Below are 26,130 nucleotides of genomic sequence, written 5' to 3'. Positions count from 1 at the left end.
CTTTTGAGTATATACCTAGAAGTGGGATTGCTAGATCATATATTGGTTCTGTTTCTTCAGTTTTTGAGAAATCATCATATTTTTCCATAGTAGTAGCAACACTTCACAGTCTCACCAACAGTGTAAAAACTGCCCCTTTTTTGTGTTTTGTTTTGATTTTTTTTGAAGTAAGGTCTTTCCATATAGTTCATCCTGGTCTTGAACTTCCACCCCACTGATCCTGCGTCTTGAGTGTTGGGATTATTTGTGTGCACCACCAGGTCTGGCTCCAAGTTTCTCATTTTACCACATCCTTGTCAACATTTGTTATTCTCTGGTTACTTTTCTCTTTGTTTGTAAATCATAGCCATCCTACAAGCAGAAATTCATTTCAAGCTAGGTTTGCTTTATATTTTCTAATAATTTACAATGTTCAGAGTTTTTTCAATATTTTCAGTCAATTATGTAATATCTTTGAAGAAACACATTTCAAGTTCTTTACAGTTCTTTAAATTGAGTTATTTGATTCTTGATGTTGGGTAGTAAAAGTTTCTTTATAATCTCTGTATTCCCTTACATATATATGACTTGCCACTAGTTTCTCACAGTTTGTAATTTTCCTTTGCACTATGTCAAATTCATCCTTTGGTGCACAACCATTTTAAGTTGGACACTATCCTATTTGTCTATCTTTGCACTTGTTACCTGTGTTTTTTTATGTCTAAGAAAACCATGTCAAAGAAACTACCATGTATTATTCTACATGTTTTATCATTATAGGTCTTAGTTCTTTAGTCCATTTTAAAATTTTTGAATGTATTCTTAGAGTCAAGTATCATCTTTTTTTCATGTATATATTGTCTCTGCACCATTACTTGAAGAGTCTGTTCTTTTCCTATCTTGTAGCCTTAGATGCCTCATTGAAGAAATTTGACTGTTAGCTCAGTGGCACGAGCGCCTGCCTGGCAAACACTAGAAAAAAATAAATAAAAAAATTTGACAATATACATAAAGTGTGCCCACCCCAGAGTCTTTATTTTGCATTAACTTCATTCCAGTACCACACTGTTTTAATCATTGTAAATTTATAAAATGCTGTGAAATCAGGAAATAACTTTTCAGTTTTGGTCTTCTTTTTCCAAATCATTTTAGGTTTTTGAGATTCTTTGAAATTACATATGAATTTTAGGATAATTTTTTCTATTTCTGTAAAAATATGTTGAGTAGAATTTTAATAAAGATGCATTGAATCTGTACATTGCTTTGGATAGTAGACTGGATATCAGTAAGTCTTAAAATACATGAATTTGTATTTTTTCATTCATTAAAGATTTTTATTTTTATTCATTAAAGATTTTTTCAGTCATGTATTAGTTTCAATTAAAGTGTTTCATATCCTTGAGTGTGTAAGTAATCTTAAGAATTTTCTACACATAAGACCAAATCATCTTCAAAGAGATGATTTTACTTATTTCTTTTTCATTTGAAGCCCTAGTATTTCTTTTTCTTACTTAACCTTTCTGGCTAGAGCTTCCAATACTATGTTGAATAGAACTGGCCAGAGTGGCTATCTTTGCCTTGTTCCTAATTTTAGGGAAAATTCTTTCAGTCTCATAATTAAATATATTGTTAGCTGAGAGTTTTCATAAATAGTTTTATTATGTTGAGGTAGTTTCCTTCTATTCATAGTTTTTCAAATGTTTTTATAATGGAAGAATGTTGAATTATGTCAAATTTTTTTCCTTCATCAATTGAAATAATTACACAATTTTTCTGTTCTCATTCTGTTTAGAAGGCATATTATCTTCATTGACTTCACATGTTTGAATCAACCTTGAATTTCATGAATAAGCGTTAGATGGTCATGATATACAGCTTTTTCAGTGTGCTATTGAATTTAGCTTGTAGAAGTTTTGTTAAGGATATTTGCATCAATACCTAATGGGAATATTGGTCAATAGTTTTCATTTCTTGTACTGTCTTTGTCTGAATTTGGTAACAGAGTTATATTAGCCTCACATGGTAAGCTTTTAAAGTAGCGCCTGTTTTTCAAATTTTGGAAAACTTTGAGGAGAATTTGTATTCGATTTCTCCTTAATATTGGATAGAATTCTCCACCAAAGCCATCAGTCTTTAGCATTTCTTTGTTGGGAAGTTTTTAATTATTGTTCTGTTTGCCTTACTAGTTATAAATCGACTTACGTTTTCTATTTCTTCATGTTTCAGTCTTACTATTTTTCTAGGAATTTGTCCATTTTTTTTTGCAAGTTATTCAATTTGCTGGTGTATGCTTATTCACAGTATTCTGTTATAGTTCTTTTTATTTTGTTAAGCTTGTTTTATAGTATAACATGTGGTCTAACATGTAGAATAGTTTCATAAGTACTTGGGAAGACTACATTTATCTACTGTTGGGTGGGAGATTCTTTATATATTTGTGAGCTTCAGTTAGTTTTTCAAATACATAATTTCCTTATTTTTTTTTCTCATTGTTCTATTATTTCTTTTCATTTATCTATTACCAAAATTTCTTACTATTTTTGTGGCGCTGTCCATTTCTAGCTTTATTTGTGTTTAAGATTGTATCATATATTTTGGAAATCTGAGATATGGTAAATGAATATTTATAATCATTATCTATTTGTAAATTGACCCTTTTATATTATATAATGCCCTCTTTGCCTCTTGTAATTTTTTAATGTAAAATATATTTGTCTTTTCCCTTCTTCATGCCCATTTTAATGGAATGCCTTTCTCTACTCTTTCTTTTTCAACCTATGTATTCCCAAGGTCCAAAGTAAACCTGTAATAGATAGCATATGATTGATTCTTACTTTCAGAAATCTTTTATGTCTATCTATGTCTTTTGATTGGAAAGTTTGAACTATTTGCATTTAAAATAATTAACTAAAGTAAAGTACTATTAATACTCTAAGGATTTTTTTCTGTATATTTGCTGTTTTTCCCTTCTCCTTTCCTCAATTAATGTGTTCCTTTTCATGTTGTTTGCTTTAGTTTATTTGTTTTTAGTTTTGATTCTCTTCTCATATAATTGTGAAAATACTGTGTAGATATTTTCCTTGTGATTATCATTATAATTACATAAAGTAAATTAAAGTTATAGCATTCTATTTTAAACTGAGAACAACTTAATTTCACAAACCCTCTGCTTTCTTATAGCCTCATGCCCATCTTATATTATAGATATTCCAAATTCTGTATTTATGTATTATATAGCCATTAATCTAAGCTTGTAGTCTGTGAAATCATTTTTGTCATGTTATATGGATCCAGTTTTAAGTATAGGTTATTATGTTTGCCTACATATTTACCTTTACTGAAAAACTTTATATTTTCATGTGATTTTGTGTTGCTTCTTACTTTTCTTTCAACTTGAAGAATTTTCTGTAACATTTCTTTTAGAGCAGGTATAGTTATAATAGTAATTAACTTCCTCTGCTTTCATGTATCTGGAAAAGTCTTACTTTTTCTGTCGCGTTTGCAGGATACTTTCATTTGATCTAGTGTTTTGTTAAACAGTTTCTTTTTTCCTTTTAGCACTTTAAATATACCATACCAGCCCTGTTGGCTTGTGAGATGTCTACTAAATGGTCAATTAGTGATGTTATGAAAGCCATTTTGTGTGTGTCAATTATTTTTTCTTTCACTACATTCAATATTCTTCTTCTGTTTTACATTTTAAACAACTTGCTCACAATGTGCCTCAGTGTGGTTCTTTTGGATTTATTTCACATGAAGTCTTTTGAGTGTCTAAAATTATATCTGTTTATTTTCTCAGATTTAGAGTAGTTACAATTAGTATTTCTGGCTGTGAGAACTCGTTGTCTGTTCTTGTCTTCTCTTTTCAGGTTTCTCGTAATGCATTTATTAGTATTTTTTGTGGAATTTGTATGTCACTTAGGATCTATTCATTTCTATTCACTCTTTCTGTGTTTTTCATTCCACTATCTCAGTAATTGTAAAAAAAAAAAACTGTATGCATTTTTTTCTTCTGATTAATCCGGTTTACTTATAGTTCTTTCCTTGAATTCTCTCTCTTTGTTGGTATTCTTATTTGTTCATGTGCCACTTTCATGATGTTGTGTCTGTCTTCTCTTGCAAATCCACTGAGTAATTCTATGATTTTTTTTTATCGGTACTGGGGATCGAACTCACTATCGCCTGCTTGCAAGGCAGGTGCTTATGCCACTGAACTAAATCCCCAGCCCCTCTATGATGGTTTTTAAAAATGTTTTGGCAAACTGCATTTCTTTAGGATCTCGTTATGAAATTTTTGTTATTGTTATTGTTATTGTTATTGTTATTGTTGCTGTGCGTTTAGTCTTGTTTCCCTGTATGTGTTATAGTTTGCTGGGATTTGAACATTTGAAAGATCATCAACTTCTTATAGACTGTTTGTTTTGTCTTTCTGAGACAGTTCAGGCTGCCCTTGAACTCACTTTGTAGCCCAGACTGGCTTAGAATCTGCAGTAATTCTCTTGCTCATGCTCTGGAATTATGGGATTACATGCATGTACCACCATGCTCTTGTACTTTTTGTACATTGGTTTCCTGCCAGAATAACAGTGCCAATCACCTTGGCTATAGAGTCTCAAACCCATCAAATGTTTTATGAATTTTCTAAGCTCTGCCTTTGGAACTATATCTTTAGAGTGCTGCTATCTCATGATTTTAGCCACTTACAAATTGTGGTACCCAGTACATCAGTGATCTGAGTCAAGCCAGACAGAACCTCAGACAAACAAACCAAAATGTGAGCACAATCCACTATTTTATTTTTGTTCTGAGGAAGGAACCTGCTACGAATTGTCTACTCCCAGTTACTCTACGGTGTACTGCACAGGTTGGACGTATCAAATGCTGTGAGGATCCTATGTCTCTAGAATTCTATTGTGGTTCAAATCTGTAACTTCACACTTTACCAAAGTTCTTAGAGGTATTCTTGTACATTACTGTTATTGCTGAGTCTGCATAGGGGAAGGGAGCCCCTTACCATCTACTCTGCCCTCTTATTGATGTCTACATCTTCTTTCATCCAATATTTTAGAAATTAAAGTCAAAGCAAAAATAATTGGTAAAATGTCAAGATTTTAAATAAAGTTTAAATCAGTGTTTATGTTATTTTTAAGGTAAAGTGCTAAGAGGCAACTGACTTATAGACAATGGTGTTCACTATAAGGTAGAAAAATTATAAATAGTGTTAAGTAATTTGTCATACTTGAGCCTCACAGCTAGGATAGCTGTAACCACTAAAATAGGTATATCTTCATCACTATATTGAAAATAAGTATTCTGGAAATCCCAGAAAAAATAGAGAAGAAGTTGTTGTCTTTATTGAAATGCCCAACCATGCAGTTTGTCTTAATACTTTCAAATAATATATACAGTTAAGCAAGAATGAAGGAAAATATATGAAAGTCAAGAGATTTAAAGTATGTGTTATGCAATGCATTCCTAAAATAATGGAGCTTTTTTTTTGTCTTTGTACTCTTTTACTCAAAAGCACAAATGTAAATTTTTAAAGAAAACCTTTTTTTAATACAAAACATATCTTCCATTTTGCAAGTCAGTTTGGAGACAGGTGGTAACCAAAGTTCTAAAGAGCAAAATGTTACGTCTTCTTGAAACTGCGTCATTATATTGTTCCCAGCTGAGCAGATAAAGCTGTTTTCTGTACTATTCCCTCCTCCTCTTCCTGGGGCTTTAGACCTTCTCTTTGTGGCTCAGATCTCTGAGTGCACCTGCTTAGCTTCGTTTTCCCCCAAATGTGCTTTCAGAAAGATTTCAGCTTGGTGAGAATGTGAGCCTTCTTTAGTGAGAATGTTGTTCTTCCCTGCCTGGGGCTTTGCATTTAAATGTCATTTTGCTGTAAAAGTAAGAAAATAAAAGCCTAACTCCCTGTCAAAGGGAGTTCAGGCCTCACTGAGGAGGCTATGACTGCTGAGTGGAGAGAGTTGTTTGAGGGCACTTGGGAGATGACACACTATTCATTCTGATTCTGCACAGGGTGTCCTTGGCAGTATTGATCATGTTGAAAGTACTAGTGAGATGAGATTAAATATGACACCGAAATATTTCATCCACTAACTTGAGGCTCCTTTATAGCAAGGAAATTTGGTAATCTTATGTCATTTTTGAAGTGTGTGTTCAAACAGTATGATGAAAATGATCAACAGATATTTTCCAAGATTCTCTGAATAGTTCAGTAGGAATGGAGACAACACACCTGGTGGCCTCCTAGAGTAAATGGTTCTATCCAGAAGCAGAAAGATGTCTCAAGAGATTTTATGAACACGATATAAAATTATCTCTTTATTCAACATGTAATTGAGATTGTAATATGAGCCAGATATTTCTTCTAGTATTGGACCACAGAAGATACTAACCAGATAAAGTTTCTTGTCCGTTTCTAGTTTGTAAGGTAACCAATCAAATAAATAGAGAAAATAGACATGATAAACAAGTCTTTGTTGTATGTTACAAGATGAGAAGTGCTAAGGAAATTTAGGACACAACATGAATTAGTGGTACTGTGGTAGGGAGTGAAGTGAAGGCAGGTTGCATTTTTAAGTGAGAGATCTCTAGCTTAACACGTGAGAGCTCTTCTCTGTCTCCTACAAAAAATCTTTTAAAGGACTGTGGAATAAATATTTCAAGTTTTGGGCATCATACAGTACCTGTTGCATATTTTTTTCTTGCTGGTTGTTTCTATAACCTTTTATGGTACATAAAATCATTTGTAGCTTCTGGGCTGTGAGAACTGAGAGCATATTAAACTTTACCCACAGGCAAAATTTTTTCAACCTGTGGCCCAAAGCACAGCAAACCTAGAAGTTTATTTTTAGGGCACATTCTATGTGGACATTGACGAATGTACAGTGTCCTGATGGCTATGTGTATCTCACTGTTTTCTTTCTCAGAGTCTAGAGGTGTAATTCAATGATAGAGTGTTTGACTAACATTTGGGAGACCCTGGCTTTAATCTCCAGAACTGCAGAAATAATTAATTAAAAAATTATAAGAATGCAAAGATAATTGATATTTCTAAAACCTAAAGCATTCTTAATCTATTTTCACTAATATTGATGAGGCTATTATGGGTAACTAATATCTCTGGGAAACCTAAATAGAGTGTTGAGAACCATGATGGATGTGACCATTTAATTCCATTGCTTGTAAGAAGCCCAACAGTGAGAGTTTCTCTGTGTCTCTGGAACTTGAAATCTGCCTGTATACCTTCCCCTACTCTGTGTTCCATCATAACTCACCTAATTATATCATTTTGTGTACAATTCCAGAAAAGGATCATCTGATCTTTTCTCCTATCCTTTTTCTCTCCAATTTCTTATTTGCTGCGTCTTCCTCTCATGAAGCAAAGCAGAAAGTGAGTGCCTTCTGCCATAGAAGAAGGGAAGTAAACTTGTGTTCTAGGTTTTTGCTAAAGAACTCATGATTGGAATAAATATCTGAAGAAATGAGAATCTCAGGAGTGGCTCCATATGTCTTAAATAAATTTTAAGTTGGCAGTGTAATAACTGTTATGCTAATGACATTAGTTTCGGACAAAATCAGTAACTTTGATATTAGTATGCTAGCATATGCCACTGCTCAAGACAGTGTCACATAGACTTGATCCAACTGGAAAGCCTTTTTGAACAGACAAAGAAGATGTAAAGGGAAGCTCTAGAGTTACAAATGGCTTCTCTTAATATTCATATTATAGAGAAGACAGCTTCAGAAGTATGATCATTGGTATAAATTATTTATAGAGCACACACATATACACATGCACACACATGCACACACACACACATAAACAATACTTCTGAAAAAAAGGAGCTTGGTGTGCTAAATTTTTAAAAGTTATTTCATCTGTATGTATCAACTGGAAATCTTGCTTAGCTGGCTATTGGTTTTCCTAATAATGATGATTAACTAATAAACAATATAAAAATGCTCTCTGAATCGTCAAAGAAAATTAGACTTTGTTTAACACCACACTCATGTTAGATGCATTTCATAGTTATTTAAAATCTTCAAGTTTCTATTATGAATTAATTATAAGAGTTTATTCCCTGTCATACCAGAGTAACACTGAGCTTACTGTGATGTGATTGCTCAAAACCAGCATGTCTGTAAAAGTGTCTAAGAGAAAGCAATAGGCAACTTAATTTTAACTATGCCTATTATGGCATGAAAGCCAATTGCCAATTTAATGAAAACAAAACCAAACATAAAAACAAAAATCAAATAGTCTCCCAAAACACAAAAACCAAGCAGTCAGGTATTTCCTCAGTAGTCCACAGAACTTTTGAAATCCAGTGCAAGCTTCAAAATTGAAAAACAAACACTCAGTGATCTGCTGCTCTGTATCACCTAGATTGGCTTTTGTTCCTTCCTCTGATGTATTAGCAGAGAACCATTCAAAAGAGGTTCACCTGGGAAAAGTGAGGTTCAGCGAGGGAGAGAGAGAGAGTGAGAGAGAATGAACAGATTGACATTGCTCCAGGCTGGCCAGAAAGAACCAAATGAAACATCTAGCTCATTGGGTGGCAAGCCAATCAATATCATTTTAGTTCAAAGCCCTAAAAATTAGAATCCAGAAGCTGTGTTGTGAGAGATGGACCAGCTGGGGATATACAGACAGCAGGTATCTGGTACAAATGACCGTGGTAATTTGCTCATTTTTTAAAGCATTTGTCCCACAGTTGCAGCATATGCCTCGTCAGTCTTTGGAATGATATGGCACAGTATAGCATTGTGTGTGGAAGGAATATCTAATGCCTCAAATCACCGTGGCAGGATTCTTTTTAAGTGAGGTAAAAAGAACATTTGAGATGCAATAATGAGTTTCAGCCCAATGAACTTAGGGTGGAAGAAGTTAATAACCACAGGGAAGAAGACATTAGTGAAAGAAATCACATTTAATAAGAACAGTAGAGAAGGCGTCCACTCAGAAAATGCAGTGTGGGAAAAGGGAAGAAAGGGGTGGAGGGGAAAATCGAACAGCCTGTCTCCCTCCCCAACAGAAACATAAAACACAGTTTGTCAGAGAGGTGCACTCAGTATTTTTTTCTCTAGCAAATAAAGAGTTTGCAAAGCTCCTATCATAACAAGTAAAAATTGAAAACTAAAAATCAACTGTTCTTCTTAGGTCTCTCAGACTTGAGGTCGCAGGTCAAATGACTGCCCTAAAAATCGGACAGGCGGATACAAGAAAATCACAACTTACCTAAACAGAAATCCTCAAAGGGATACCTCTGCAGGAATCAGTTTTAGGGATAAAAGCCTGTAACTTTAGCAGCTGCTTCTAAGATGACAATGTGTAATATATTAACTAGTGTTGAGTTCTTACTGCTATTTTTTGAAACTTGGTATTATTTCTACCCTTTTATTCTGTTTTTCTTTTTAAAAATAAGACAATAAAAAACTCAAGAAAAAACTGTAACTGGTGAGTTGTTGGAGGTTTAACATGGACAAGACTGAGGACAAAAAATCCAAGGGGACCCAGGCTTAGAGGTCTCCACACTTCTGTGAGTTTTGCCTTCAGGCATTCTCACAGTGACAAACAGAGGAAAATCTCCTCATGCTTTCTGCAGGGAAAGGAGAAAGGTGTAGGAATTCATAAATATGCCAGAACATTCTGCACTTACCAAGCCTGCTCCTGGAGATAGCCATTTTTCCAGAGCACCCTTTGATGGACACATCCTGGATACCATCACACGTAACAGATGCCTGCGTAAGAGAACCAGAGACCTAACCCACATTAAAGTGTGTCCCAAAAAGAACAAAACCTTGGTGTTTTAAGCCAGTGATTTTTAGAATTGATGTTTTTGTTGTTGTTCCATGTAACTGAGCAGTACCTAGCCCGATATGGGAGAAAATTCTTGTCGTCCAACAGGGTCAGGCTGGAGTTCTGTTTTAGGAAGGACTGTGAAGCCACAAGCCCAAGGGAAAGAAGAAGGGAATGATCAGTGAGCCTGGCTGCCGTGCAAAATAAGACATATTATGACGTCTTCATATTTGCCAACTATGAGACTCCAGTTAATGATGGCCCACAGTATTTTTAACAATGACAGCAATCTGCACTGTTTAATATGGTGTGCCAACCGACTGCTCCATGTGTCTAGTGAGCATGTGAGATGTCTAGTGCAACTTAGGACTTATTCTAAATTTATATAATCTTAATCTAGCCACATACCTGTACACCCACTGTACTGACAGTGCAGTAGCGGTCCATGGTCTATTTAGATGCACATAGTGGACTTGGAGGTAAGAACCTCTGGGTCTTACTGGGAATATTTAACTTGTTCTTTCATCCTTTTAATAACTACTACCTGAAATTAAATATTTATCACCCATTGTATGAGTATAGCTTATTTCTTACATTTCTTGAAACTGTGGGGTAAAGGAAGGATGGGTAGGTGTAGGGGTTAAAATACATTATTTGGCATATTGACCACATCTGTTAAAAGGCGCTTGAAAACAGCAGGTGCAAGAAGATCACCTTGAACCTTTGTGCTGTCTCTTAAGAGCAACAGAGGAGATTCTCATGAGAAAAACACTCTTAGTTACCAGAAGGAAAGACAACAGCCTTATCTTCAAGGTCAAGAAGTTGACACCCAGAGAAGACTGAAGAGGCCTTGGAGAACAAGTCTTATCCTTTATGCCTTCTCCCATAATTTAGTCACATTTTCAGTTTACTATTCTTTGCCCAGTTCAGTATGTTGGTAACTAATTCTTCATTCTTCTTTAGGCTTGTGTCTCTTTATGGGCTTTCATGCCACTTAAAACTGTACTGTATATTTCGTCAATTGAACTATGTTTTATCAGGTGAAATCTTGGCCCCAGCTAGGAATTTCATAGGAGGGAGGTAGGGTTGTTTTGTCTATACACAGTTTTAGGCTACAAAAATAATGTTAAAAAATTCAAAGTAAAAATCAGTGAACGTATACTTGCTAATTGTAGATTCTGTTAGATTAACACTTTCTCCCCTACATAAAGTATCTTGATTTGAGGATTTACTATATAGCAAATGCTGACTTAAGGACTCAACTAGAAGTGTCCCATTTGGTGTGTAATCCTCACAAACTCACTGAAAAGGAAGAGGAGGGCCAGTGAGATGTGTTGATGAAAACCTATTTCTGTGGATAGTTGAGGTTTCATCCTGCCAAGACCTTCTGAGGAACTGTATAAACTATATAATTGTTCTCCAAGAGGACAGGAGGCAGAGGTGTTTCCACATCTACATCTATCCCCGATTAATTTAGCACTTAACCTGCAGACACTCATTAGCATTTCTGAACTTCCACTTTCTTTAAAGAGATGCTCTTTTGCTAGGAAAAAATCATCAATGAGAGGCCGACATAAGGACCTGAGTAGGAAGCAGTCTGTATGGTCAGACCTAGAGCTGCCACTGAGCTCCAGGGCAGGCGAGGGGCACACAAGTCTGTGCTCAAATGATGAAGAATATCATTTCCCATCACCTATCATCAAATTCCCACCTGCCCTTATAAGATGGTCCACATTCCTTCTGTCTACCTCATTCCAGAAAAATGCCTGCTTTCTGGATCTCATTATTATAGAATTCTGTTCTCAGATCAGATTCTGATCTCAGGTCACAATTTTACTAAAGAAGCACCTGCTCCCAAATATATGCTTCAGTAAGATGAAACTCAACTTGGAGATCCCAGTTGTGGGAGCATTTACAAATCAAGAGATTGTGTATATTCAAATGTTAGTAGAAATCCAAATTGGGGCTTGGAGCAAGAACTAGTTTCCTCCTTAGGATCTAACCTTCTCTTCTTTTTTCTAGGTAACAGACCCAAGATTCTTTAAGGCAGAAACAAACATACCAAGATCTCTGGACAAGGAGCTTCCAGGCTACCTTCCAGGTACAAATCAAGATTGGTCTTGTCTAATGTAGAGTCTTGTCTTACTGGATCTTGAGAACTTGACATGTGACGAATCTCATTGATTTACACTGTAAATCTTATCATACACCAGACTTCAATGACTTAAAATAATTCAAAGCATCTTTTTTTTCTTTTTTTTTTTTGAGGCAGGGTCTCATTATACAGTTCAGGCTGGCCATGAGCTCATTTAGAGCCCAGGCTGGCCTCGAACTTACGATGATCCTCCTGTTTCAGCCACCCGAGAGCTGGGATTACAGGTGTGCACACAACGCCCACTTTTATTATTTTTAAAATATTATTCTAAATAATACATATACTATTTAAAATATTATTTTATTTCTTTTTTTACTTTAAAAAGAAGAAGTAAAACAGAGTTTCACATCAGTCTAATAGAGTAACAAAAATTGATACATTGTGGATTGTCATCTTCACAGTAATTACTCAGAGTACAAAACATAGGTGTAAATATTGTTCAAACAATACACCCACAAATGTTTCTTTTCAAGTAACTAAGAAAAACTAGCTACATAACTGTCCCGTCATATATATATATATATATATATATATATATATATATATATCTTATTTTCCTTCCTCTCCCATTTTCGCCATTAGTTTCTCTTTTCTTTCGAACAGTTTCCTCCCAATTCACAATGTCTTTTGTACATTTTGGATCTGATTTGCTCATTTATCTTGTCACACTAGTGAGGCAATGCAGTGCTTACATATATGGATCTGATTTATTTCACTTATGAGTATAGTCTCAAGTTGCATACATTTACTTACAAAAGTTGTATCTTTATCTTTATTTATGGCTGAGTTTTATATATGTATGTATATATGTGTGTGTGTGTGTGTGTGTGTGTGTGTGTGTGTGTGTGTTTGTGTGTGTGTGTTTTCTTGAAACAAGGTCTCTCTATGCAGTTCAGATTGGCCTTCGTAGCCCAGGCTGGTCTTGAACTCGCAACGATCCTCCTCCCTCAGCTTCCTGAGTTCTAGGATTACAAACATGCACTACCACATCTGGCAAAGGTCTGAGTCTTTTTTAATTTTTTCCTTTTTTTTTTTTCATGTACTGGGTATAGAACTCATGACCTCATGCTTGCCAGACAGGCATTTGTGCTGCTGAGCTAAACCCACAGTCCATAATCTGAAACACTTTGTTTTTGTTTTTTGGCACCAAGAAATGAACTCAGGACCTTGTGCTTGGCAGGCAAGTGCTTGTGCTGCTGAGCCAGATCCCTGGACATATATATATATATATATATATATATATATATATATATATATCTTTTTATCCATTCCTTGTCTGATGGGCATTTGAGTGGTTTCCAAGTTTAGCTATTACAAATTTTGCTGATATAAATATGGGTGCACATATATCATAGTGGTATGATGTTTGTAATTTTTCTAGGAAGATACCCAAAAAGAAGTAGTTGGGTCTACTGAAACAGAAATCACATGTTTTTAAGAAATCAGTGTACTGATTTCCACAGTGGTTGCACCAGACTACATTCCCAGCAACAGTGAAGAAGGGTTTCTTTTTTTCTACAGCCTCACCAACGTTTATCATTGGTTGATTTCTTGATGGCAGTCATTCTTTCTGGAGAATAGAATCTCAGTATTATTTTAATTTGCATTGCTCAAATGATGATGTTTATCCCAGTGATGTTGAACATTTTTTCACATATTTATTTGACATTTGCATGTGTTCAGCAGTCAGATGCTCATTTTTGGATTGGATCTTCGAATATGGGAAGTCTTTTTTTTTTTTTTTTCTTCTGTTCTTTTCTGTGTTCGAGATATAAGTCTTTTTTTGTCTGAGGGACAATGGGCAATAAATTTTTCCCACTCTGTGGGTTGTTTGTTTCACTCTGTTGGTGATTTCTTTTGTTGTACAAAAGCTTTTAAATAAGGTGAGATCCCATATGTTGATTCTTTGTAGTATTTCTTAAGGTTTTGTTCCTAAGACTCTGCCCACATCTATGTCTTCAAGATTACTACTTGTTTTCTTTCCCAATAGAAAGTGTTTTCTTTTTAATATTTAGGTCTTTGTTCCACTTTTACTTTAGTTTAGTGCAGAGTGACAGACATGGATCTAGTTTTAGTCTTTGGCATGTGGAAAGCCTGTTTTTCCAGCACCATTTATTAAAGAGGCTGTCTTTCTTTGAGTGAACATATATGGCTCCTTTGTCAAAGATAAGGTGACTGGGTATATTTGGAATGGTGTCTACGTCTTCAATTCTGATGGTACCTTATTTTTTATGTTTATTACATATGGAAATGATAATACATGATGTATATTAAATTAAATCAAATGCATTATTGGTATTTACTATATCTCATTTTGCTTTAAAGTGTAACCACTGAGCGTCCTAACTTACATTACATTTGTATGGAATTTCTAATGAACAGGTTGCGCTAAACAAATCATATTTCCATAAACTAGTGATAGTGTAACCTCTTTCAGTGAGTAAGAATAAGTCTGTTTCATGTGAATTCTAAGGAAGTCATTGTTTTTACAATAAGCAAAAGCAAGTATAAGTAACTAACGTACAGGATATAGTCTTTCAGTTATGTTGGGAAGTAACTACATTGCTGCTGGGCTATGTTTCTCTTCTCAAGAATCCATTTGCTTAAGCTCCACATTCAAGGTTTTGGATCGGTGGAGTGAAAGGCATTCTAAATGAAGTCTCTAGTAATATCACCATAAGGGTTAAGCCTGCCGTGGAATGAGGGCTTGTAACATTAGAATTAGTTTTAAATTTTTAAAAAAATTGTCTTTCTCCTCCAACAGAGAAGTGGTGTTAACTCTCTATGAGTAATGATTCTGAATTTGCATTTACTTAGTATGTAAAATAATGCTAGGAGTAGGCTTACCCTTAAAGAGAGAATAGTAGGTATTGTTCCTATCTCACATCTAGATCTCTTGCAAGGGTACAATATTCATATCACAGCTGCTGCAAGCAGAAGTTAATAACAGTTTTTGGCTACTCTTTTCTCCAAAGAATTTCATTTACCTCATTACAGCAACCTCACTTACAGATAGCCCCGCCCCTGGGGAGAGCCTACAGCAAATAGTGGGCTGACCAGACAGACAATAAAGCTAGTCCTTTCCCCCCAAATTGATCACTTTCAAGGTAAAGTGCATATCCAGAGAGCCCCGCAGGATCTAGATTGGACTAAACTAAGACCACATCACTGCTTGGCTCCTTGCCCTGCACAGTCCTGCTTTCCTCATCTCCTTTATCTGGACAGCTCTCTTTTCCAATAAGCCACTTGGACAGGAATCCCTGCCTCAGGCTCTGCTTCCTAGGGACCTGATATAAGACACATATTAAAAGGAAGTCAGCACTCTGTGTTCTGTCTCTAAACGTATTTGTAAGCACAATCAATATCATCATATCAGTGTTTTTAACGCAATCTCTGAAGAGTTAGTGATTTTTAAAATGAATTGGTAAAACAAGGCTTCTTTTTTTTCTGGAGAGTTCCTAAGGCAAATTTTTGTACAAGGGGGAAAGCTGTTCTGCTGTGTGAAAGTAAGACTGTGTGCCAATCCCACAGAATCTTGTGTGGCTCTGAATCTTTATTTCACTTAAACATTCAAACCATCTAGAAATGGAATGCTCAAACTAAGTAAAATGTCTTTTCCTTAAGATTAATTTTACTGCTACATCAATGAATAGGACTGAAGAGCCGTAGATGGAAAAGTCATTTGGGATTGTCTTACAATTGATTCCAGGCTCAGCAGGGCCATGAACTTGCTGAGAAAGTTCTCTGTAATTTCAAACTGGTGCCCAGAGGAAATTAATATGTAGATACTGGAAGCCTAAGCAGACTTTAGCTACTGAGTCAGCCACAGAATTCTTGTGGCAGAGACTGGATATGAGATTCTAATTAGGCAATGGGAAGAAAAGGAAATGAGTGTTCTCCCTGAAGGGTCAGGTGGCAGGCTGAGGTTTCCATGAGCTGACTCTTAGAGTGAGAGCTGGTTTGTTCTGTCAATCAGAGAGAACCAGGGCTATGGGCTCAGTGTACATGTGTTCTCTCTCTACATTTTTTAACTGTAGGGAAATTATAATGTATATAATGAAAAATGACTACACATTTTAATTCTTTGACAAAATAAGTTGCATATATCTAGAGTAGAGGAGCTCTACTATCTTTAACCATTTATTATCATTGTTTTTGTGTGAGTCAGGTTTTGTGTTGTAACTGTGAAAGTCATAATCCCCACAATGTTTCACAGATCCACTGTAATACAATCACTTCCTAGCCATTTTTATTCATTCAGAAAATATTTTAAAGCTCCCATAATACCTAAAGCTCACTCCTAAACAGGGTGAGTACTTATGACTTGACAAGGGTATGAAATATACAAATAAAACTTTCCATCAAAATGGAAAAGGATGCAGGTCAGCACACACACACACACACACACACAAACACACACACACACTGCTGTGGTGTTTTTTTAAAGAGATGATTCTTTTCAACTATAGGGATATGTAGAGAAAAAATAGGTATATGACTGACCCTACCCTATCATCAGCTGCACCACTGTGAATATCATCAAGTAATTCGACATGCCAAGTAAGAAAAGTAGGGCTATTGATTCCCTAAATTATTGTCTTTTGATACTAAACTCACTTTTTGAATACTTTTAAACATTACAAACTTTTCACAAAGACTATGAAAATTCAAGAGGTAATTTCTAGAAAAGTTCCAAGGATCTCATAAAATGACTCACAAAAGGTAAAGCTCTCTTCAAAAGTCTGGAGACAAAGTCCCAGGGAAGAGCAATTCTAATGACAACTACTTATTAAAAGAATGCTTTTTGCCAGCATCTCTTCAAATTGAAGGATCTCATCTTGTGGAACTGAAGTATTCAGGATCACAGATTTTCAAAATTCATCAGAACAAAAGGAGAGAAAAGTGAAATATATAGTTATGTCTCATTTCTGTATCTCTGAAACATTAAGAGATGAAAGGGAGGGACCCATGGGGAGAAGGAGAAAAAAAAGAGGAGGAGAAGGGAGCAAGGAGAAAGAGGGAGGAAGAAGGAGAGCTGGCAGACTAACAGATTTACTAATGAGTGTAGGGAAGTCTTTATGCTCTTATGTGCTTTACAACATGGTAAAATAGAGAAAAACGTCCAGTGTCTTCAGGGTGAAAGCAAGAAGGTAAGTTTTAAGGACAATAACAAAGAATGTTTATTTAATTTTATGCTATTTGAGATCACTAGATTTCAGGGGTTTGTTTATTGTTTTGTGCATAGATGAAATATAGCACAAAGAAGAAAAAACAGTAGAAAATGATCTTTGCCTACATATTATTTATTTTCTTACTCATCAAGTATTTATTGGCTATCTACTGTGAACAAGACACTGTGTTAGAACTCAAAGATACAAAGACAGATAAGATTTAATGCAATATTATATTCTGGTTAAGGGTATGGAGAAAAAATATCTCCCATCATAAGTTTTAAGATTTGGCACACAATACATCTCACATCATTTAATAGGGACCTCACATATATTTATGAAGAAGGCAGGATCTTATTATGCTGAGAAGTGAATAAATAAGAGCTCAGAGAAGTTAAATAATTTGCTCAAGATCCCCTCTGCTGAGCACTGTTTAGGAATCATCCTTGTTCTTGTGCATCGTTTGAGAGTTGGCTAGAAGAAAGCATTCACTGTGACTGTCTGAGGGGGAGTATCATGAATGTTTCTCAGTACACAGCTGAATAGAATAATGAGAACAACAGAAATACAGAAACTTGAGGAAAGAGCAGTTAGTGCAAGATGGAACACTGAGGAATCTAGGAGAGAGGCAAGAGGTAAAGCTGGGAGGCCAGCTAGACTCTAGGGAGCCCAGCAAGCCTTGTTTAGGTGTTTAGCAAGACACTGATGTTAGGGAAAGTGGTATCAAATGATGAGTTCTGTGAAAGCAATTCTAGAAACAGGGTTCAACTGAAATGATTTACTAACAAAACACTCCCGGGAGCAAATGTGTGAGGAAAGAGGACAGGAAAGAAAAGAAGACCAAGCCAGGGTGTATTTTCAGGGAAATTCCAAGGCTCAATGTAATTCTAAGAGGCAGCTTGAATTATACCTTGGATCATAGCAAACCATCTGGATTTCTTTCCTGCACCTGCCACTCACTGGCTACAAGATGCCTCAGGGAGATGTAAACTCCCAGAGACTTTAAGTTCTCTGTGAACATGGCAGAAGCAAATCCAACAGCCCAATAGTAGACATCAGAAAAGGGATGCAGTAGCTGGATACAAAATCAGTGCTCAAAAATCAATGATATTCTTATACACTAACAACAGAATCACAGAGAGAAATAAGAGAAGCTACACCCTTCAAGTTAGCAACCAAAAAAAATGAAATATTTAGGAATTATTCTTATGAAAGAAGTGAAAGACCTATATAAGGAAAATTATAATACACAGAGAAAAGAAATTGAAGATTATCTCAGAAAATGGAAAGACATCCCTTGCTCATGGATAGGAAAAATAAATATTGTGAAAATGGCCCTTCTCCCAAAACTATTATACAGATTCAAAGAAATACCAATAAAAATACCATCAACATACCTCAGAGATCTGGAGAAATCACTCCTAAAATGCATCTGGAACAAGAAGAGACCTAGAATAGTAAAGACAGTTCTAAGCAGCAAAGGCAAGACAGCAGGCATCACAATTCCTGACTTGAAGTTATACTACAAAGCAACTGTAGTAAAATCAACATGGTACTGGAATAAAAACAGAGCCAAAGATCATGGAATAGATTAGAAGATACAATCACAACTATAAACACACTTAACCACCTTATCTTTGATAAAGGGGCCAAACATGTTCACTGGAAGAATGACAGTCTCATTAATAAATAGTGTTGGAAAAACTGGCTCTCCATATAGGAAAAACTAAAACTAGACCCATGCCTATCACCATGTACTAAATTAAAATCTAAATAGATCAAAGATCTGAGTATTAAAACAGAAACACTAAATCTACTGGAAGACAAATTGGGTAAAAACCTTGAAGACATAGGGGTAGGTAGAGCATTCATGACCAGGAATCAAACTGCACGGGGGTAAATACTTTCCAGAATCAATAACTGGGATCACATCTTATTAAAAAGTTTCTGCATGTCAAAAGAAATCTCCAGCATAGTGAAAAGAAAAACGACAAACTGGGAAAAAAAAAAAAAAAAAAAAAAAAAAAAAAAAAAAAAAAAAAAAAAAAAAAAAAAAAAACCTTAGTAAACTGTCCCTCAGACAAAAGACTTCTGTCTAAAACATATGAAGAACTAAAAAAAAAATGACACCCCCAAAATTCAAAGACTCAATCCAAAAATGGGCATCTGAGATGAATACATAGTTCTCAGATGAAGAAATACAAATGGCAAATAAATACATGAAAGAATGTTCATCATCATTACTCATTAGAGAAATGCAAATTAAAACCACATTGAAATTCCATCTCACTCCAGAAAGAATGGCCAGGGTCAAGAAAACTACCAACAACAAATACTAGAGAGGCTGTGAGGACAAAGAAACTGTCCTGCACTGTTGGTGGGAGTGTAGACTGGTACAACCATTGTGGAAGTCAGTCTGGAGATTTCTCAGAAAGCTGGGATTGGAAGCCCCATTTGATCCAGCTATTCCACTTCTAGGCATATTCCCAGAAGAAATGAGAACATCATACCACAGTGATATATGTGCACCTATGTTTATAGCAGCACAATTTGTAATTGCCAGATCTTGGAAACAACCTAAGTTTCCACCAACTGAGGAATGAATAAAAAAGTTGTGATATTTTTATACAATGGAGTGCTACTCAGCTATAAAGAATGATCACATTGAGATATTTATAAATAAATGGATGCAGCTTGAGACCATACCCATAAGCAAAATAAATTAAACTCACATGTATAAATACTGAATAGTTTCCCTCATGTAAGAAATGGTAAGAATACATAAAAGCAAGTGGTGATCATGATTCCCCATTTTATTGCTTTGAAGCTTTATAATGTTTTCATTCATTAGCTGGAATGATTTATTTCTGGGTTGTTGGATTTTATTGTCTGTGATAGTATGAACAGCTATTCTGAAGAAAACAAGATATTATAATAGCTAGTGTTGATTTAATATCATCTTGTTTTGAAGTCCCACCAAGCTTTTGTTCTTCTGTCTCAATCAGTTTTATCATGTTGTATCTTATTAGATGTGATAGTATAAACAAAAGTTTTTATGGATAAGGAGATAATATAGTAAGCATTGTTCATTTTCTGTTAGTTGGTTCTGAATACCCTGTAATACTTTCATTCTCTTGAATGGTTTTCCACTGTCTTGTTAGGTTTGATACTATAGTGTATAAGGGATACTCAAATTTCAGGAAATGTCAAGGAAAGAGATACTATGGTAGCTAATGTTATCTCAGATTGTCCTGTGGCAAAACACTATGTTGCTTAAATTCTTCTGTTCTGACCTGGTTGGCTCTTTTATTTTAATGTTTTTTTTAAATTAAAAATAAATAAATAAAATATATAAAAAAGAAAAGGGATTCAAAACCAAAGCAAAGCAGCAGAAGCCCATGATACCTGTCATAGCCAGTCACACCATAAATGTCACATACATATACTAAATCTCTTGATGAATGCGATCCTTATGTACAACAAACATATACTTACAAACATAAAAACAAAAATAGTGATATTTTGAAGAACCGAAGAACTGTTCAAAGACACTGCAGCTTTTGAATTGTAAGAAATTAAAATCTCCAGAAAATTGTAAGTTTAATAAGAAATGATAGTATCACAAGAAGAGATGAAAGGCTCATAAAAATATAAAACACTGGAACAAAAAACAGTAAGGTCAAAATTAGCCACTATGATGAAAATTTTCAGATGAGAAACCACAGCAAAGAAAATCACATAATCATATAATAAGCAGAATTGAACCAGAATCTTTTGTTATGATTCCAAGTAAACTATATTCTGAACCTGTCACTGTATCCCACACTTGCAACTTTGGAAAGTTTTGATATTCAGAGAAGACCAAGATTCTTAGTTGCAGAGATTTCCATGTATTAATTATTACTTGCTCTCCATTTGTCTGCCCACCTATGTTTCCTGATGTCCTTCAAGTTAGGTGTGGCTGAATCTCTAAACAGTCCCAGAACACTCAGAAGCACCACATCCATGCCTGCCCCATCAAAACTCTCTAGGGATCATATGCATTCTATTTCAATTTGTGGGCCATATTAGTAAAAACTCAAAGAAATACATAAACGTGGGACACCAAAATGTATCCTGGATCATGTATGGAGTGACCTTCCCCATCACCAGTTGAACCAATCATCTTTCCTTGAGCTATAAGATCAGCAAGCCATGAATATCTGCATTAGTCAGACTCAAGTGATTGTTTGCTATAACGATTACCTTACCCTAACTAATAAGTAAAAATAATTACCCAGACCACATCAAGTGTAAAATGTTTAATTGTAAATTGACAATTATAGTTTTATATTTTTAAGATACAAAATAATTTATGAATAAAATGTGGAATTAATTTAAAACAATTAACATGTCCATAAGTTCAATTTTTGTTTTGAGAATATCTGAAATTTACTCACTGATTTTGAAATGTAATACACATTATTATTTACTATATTCACCATGCTATGTAATATACCTGAAAAAAGAAAAGTATGCTTCTCTAATCATCTTTCCACACCTCCTATCTCCTGGCTTCTGATAAACACCATTCTACTCTGTTTCTTTAAGTTTGACTGTTTCAGATTCTACATATACAAAGGGATGAGTGATACTTGTCTTTCTGTGCCTGGATGGTTTTACTTAGTGTAATGTTATACAGTTGCATCCATGCTACCCCAAATGACAGAAAACCCTCTATGGCTGAATAGTATCCCATTATGTATCTATATCACATTTGAAGTCTATTCATCAGTCAGTGGACATTCATGTTGCTCCCATTACATTGCCAGCATAAATAAAGCTGCAATGAACTTGTAAGCACAAGCATCTCGTCTACAGACTGATTTAAAATGTTTGGGGTAAAGATGCTTATGGGGGATTACTGGGCCATAAGGTAACTCCATTTTTAAAAAGTTTCTTGAGGAACTTCTGTGCAGTTTTCCTTAAAGTCTGTACTGATTTATATTCCCATTAATAGTGTCCAAGGATTCTCATTTTCCTCCGATCAAGTACTTTTTGAACCATTACGAGGAATTAGCCTGATAAATTAGGAACACCAAAGATAGAAAAAGTATGGTCCTGCTCTAAGTATTGCTCTGAATAGTAGCAAGAGAAGAGAAGACATGAACAAGTAAGAACAGGCTGAGACAATGGAAGCTATTGGAATTAGAAGCAACAAGAGAACATTTCTAGCTGTGTTCTTTGTGCAAGTCTTTAGAGAAAAAACAATAGTTCATCTAAACTTTGAGGGACCCATCCAGGATCTCAAGGGAAGTGAGATGATAGAGTGAAGGTGCTTCATGTAGTAGGAATGGCCTGAAATAAGACAAAAGCAAGATCAAGATATAGAGTTCTTTTAGGGATAAAATCCAGGAAATTTGTGAGACATCAGAACCAAGTTTTGAGCACTTTGAATTTTAAGGTACATTAGCTGTTGCTGTATAATAACCATGAAACTTAGAAGTTTAAAACAACAATCTTTCATTATTTCCCAAAATTCTATGACTTCTCCAAGAGAGTTTTGCTGTTTAGGGGAGGTTTGGATGGGTTCTCTTACATACTAGCATTCAGCTACAGGTTCAGTCGGGAACCAGCTCATCTTGGACAATGTAAGCTGTCTTTATTTAACAAGTTGCCAATCACACTAGCCTGGAATTATTTTTATATCCGTAACACAGGAGAAGATTAAAAAGTCTCTGCTTGAAGCAAATATCAGAGAACAATCCACATGATCAAGCCCAGAGTCAGTTTGGGAATGCAGTATTCAAAGTTGTACCTAGAAAGATGGGTAAAAAATTGGTATTCTTAATGCAAGTGTTGTCTATGATTGGTATATATGCTCAAATGTGTGAATAACTGATTCTTAATCCAGAGGCCTAGTTTCCCACCCCAGATTTGAAATTTCCTTCCTGTGTGGTGGGTATGGCATTTAACTTCTCTGAGCTTCAATTTCCTCATGTGAAAAATGAGGATAAAATGTCACCTATATCACAGGTTATCTGAGGATATCATAAAGTAGTATAAATAAGGAATAAATAGAAGAGCTTGACATGTGTTTTTCCCTATAAATGTAAGTTGTTTTTGTGTTTTAGATTTACAGAAGTGCAAGTGTCACCATATGTGCACCCCAGGAAGTGAGGAGAGGTAAGGTGGTGATGTATCCCAGCAGGAGACTTCCCCCTTATACAACTTTCCTTAAGCTGTCTCTGACTACAATTCCAGTTCTTCTGTTAGTTGGCAATTTTTTAGACCATCAAAGCAAAGTTATTCCTGCACAAACTTAAACAGATAAAGAATAATCCACCCAAGGCTACTGTAGTAGTGGAGAGAAGCCCGAACTGAGTCAGAATTAATTCCATGAGAATAAAAGATGGTCGCATTTTAAAGAATTTTGATCAAAAACTACCAGGGTCATCCAACCATAGTCTGAACCCTCCAAACATGTGATCCAAAACTTCCTCTTTGTAAGTTGATAATTTCAGTTGTTTCCTTAACAATTATAGAAAGTGGATTCAGAGACCAATTTGGTTTGGTAAAGGATTTTATCCAAAGGAAAAGGAAGCCCTTCTCCCCAGTGCAACCAGTCATTGCACATGTTCATGACAGAAGGTAATTTCACAATTTAGAAGTTAGGCTGCTCCCCTGATGGACACACAGAGGAATGGGGAATCATCTTCCTTGCTGATTACATTTGCAAGATATGGTTCTTAGGTAGTTGCAAAAGACAGTCTTGGCTTAGAAAACTGGCAAGAGGATTTTCATTAAAAATGCCATCTCAAAGGTGCAGGGAAAAGATTTACAACCTCAAGTTTTAGGAAGGAAAAGCATTAAGAAAGGGAGGATGGAGATTAGAGCCAAGAGGAAGTCTCTATCTAGTTTAATCAAACTGTGGGGACATTAAGTCTCATCCAGAGTTCTATGTGCTGGATAACATGCGCCTTAAAAATGCAAGGTGCAGTGTTTGGTCAACCAGTAACTTTTTATTTCACAATATTTCTGGTAGGGTTTTCAGCCTGTGGTGAGTTACTACTTTAGACACTAAACAGTGCCCCAGCGAACATTCAAAATGCCTACTTCACAGCCACAGTTACTGTAAAAAAAACTTTTACATGAAGAAGGGGCTTTTAAAATGTTTATAGTGAGCAGCATTAATCGAAACAACAAGCCAAAGGGAGAGGAATTTCAGATTTCTAGAACATATTTTTGTGTTTAGTCTATAATGCATCTATACATTCTTTGCTCAGCACAGCATGTTTCTTGGAACAAATTTTCATTAGTTTCTGGTGGTACAGATGGTGGAAGAATGTGTGAGTCCCTTGGGTGCTGAGAAATTGAGACAGTTGGGATTGCAATAACAAACGAGGAAGAAACACCGATCTGGATGGTAAATGTGGAAAAAGAGTGAAAATAACAATAATAGTAATAATTGGAGAAGCTAGTTGGAAACTAAAAATCCTTATGTCCATGCCAGGGCACATCTGTCTGTGCTAAATGTGAGAATTCAGCCGAACTCTCTCTCATGCAGGAATGCTGCACATGAGAATTTAGTATTAATATAAAATTATCTCATCTTGGGTTTGAAAAATTATCCTTAACTGAAGCTTTTCATTGTAAAGTAATACAACATTTGGGGAGTTAAAATTTTGAATTTGAATACTGGACATTGTATATTCTTGTTGAGAGATCTGAGGCAAAGGAAATACCGTGAACTCCAGCATTTCATCCACAAAGGGAACAGGTCGTGTTACATCTTGAAGGATTCTGCTGTGGATAAGATGAAATCAGCTAGGTAGAGAGAAATGCGAGTGCTAGCTGCTAATCTTAGTTGTCAGTACCCATTGAAGTACTAATCAAATATTCCCCAAGTGGGTCTTTTTAAGGGGGTAAGTGCTGCTTAGCCTGTGAATTCCATATGCATGTCTTCCCACTTCCCTCTGTACAGCCAGTGAGAACCATGATTATGGTAACGTGCAGTAACGTTCAGGGTCAGCAGCAGGAAATCCACAGAACTGAATGTGCATACAAAAACATATTGATTATTTTACTTATTGATTGCAATTTAATAGATGAAAATTGTGTTTTCAAGTGAATGTACACCACTCCAAGGAAGGTCAACGATGGTTTGTCACAAAAAAGGGTAAAACGAGCAGCTTAGCATGCTGTCCAGTTGCTGCTCAGGGTGTTCAGCGGAGCCCAGTGACTTTTGCTGTGGCTACATTTGTGTGTGCTTTTGTCTGATGATGCAGCAGGCCACAGAGATTAAGGGAGTATTCTGATGGCTTTGTAGAATGGTTGCTTACCTAGATGCCCTGAGATGCCCTGAGCTTTGATAATCACCTCCCATATTATGTTTGAAAAGAAATCAGTACTGTTTTTGTTTATTCCATCTCTTTATTTATTCTTTCTACTTGGGAAATTTTATAGTAAGCCATATGTAAAAAGGTTTTACCCTAGGGCTGATGGGTTGCAATGAAGGCATGTGAAACAGCTGAACTAAACTATTTTTACACTCAGATCTTTTGTGTGGAAGTCAAATTTCAAAACTTTAGACTTTGTTAACAGATTGCAGTCTACTTAATTAATAAAAACTCCTCATCTATATGTTCCACAAATTTCATAGCAATGGTTCTCAAAGATTAGCAGATGCACAATTCATGAAGCCTCTTGACAAAACTACAGATTTCTTGGAGGTGGTGGTAGTGTTGAGCATGAGCTCTGATTTACTGGGAAGATTCTACTGGAGGCTGACCTTGAAGATTTTGCCCTAATTGACTACCAACATCGTTTTAAAAAGTCTCCATCTGTGACTTAACATTCCGTTTCTATACTGATGTAATCTCTTACTTGACACCTTAAGAAACCTGAATTCCATGATCTACACCTTTTACTACGAATGCAGTCAGTACTAAGAAAGAATGAGCTATGAGTTTGTGAACCAACATAGATGCATTGCACAGATATTATTATTCGTTGAGTGAAAGAAATGGCAT

At 35.5% G+C, this 26,130-nt stretch overlaps 1 long non-coding RNA gene across 1 annotated transcript in view; it reads left to right on the top strand.

The window, feature by feature from the left end:
- The window catches only part of LOC134476050 (uncharacterized), a 132,502-nt gene that overhangs the window by 43,241 nt on the left and 63,131 nt on the right, over positions 1 to 26,130 (top strand). The window contains exons 2-3 of the long non-coding RNA XR_010047490.1: positions 11,816 to 11,894; positions 23,233 to 23,284. This is a non-coding gene — a long non-coding RNA (uncharacterized LOC134476050). The remainder of the gene's footprint in view (positions 1 to 11,815; positions 11,895 to 23,232; positions 23,285 to 26,130) is intronic.

This window comes from Cavia porcellus, unplaced genomic scaffold (genome assembly GCF_034190915.1).
Source record: "Cavia porcellus strain 051 isolate PalLab524CR breed Dunkin Hartley unplaced genomic scaffold, mCavPor4.1 scaffold_5, whole genome shotgun sequence".
In the NCBI taxonomy this organism is placed as follows: domain Eukaryota; kingdom Metazoa; phylum Chordata; class Mammalia; order Rodentia; family Caviidae; genus Cavia; species Cavia porcellus.
The sequence above is the reverse complement of the archived record's forward strand: the minus strand, read 5'-3'. Positions and strand labels throughout refer to the sequence as shown.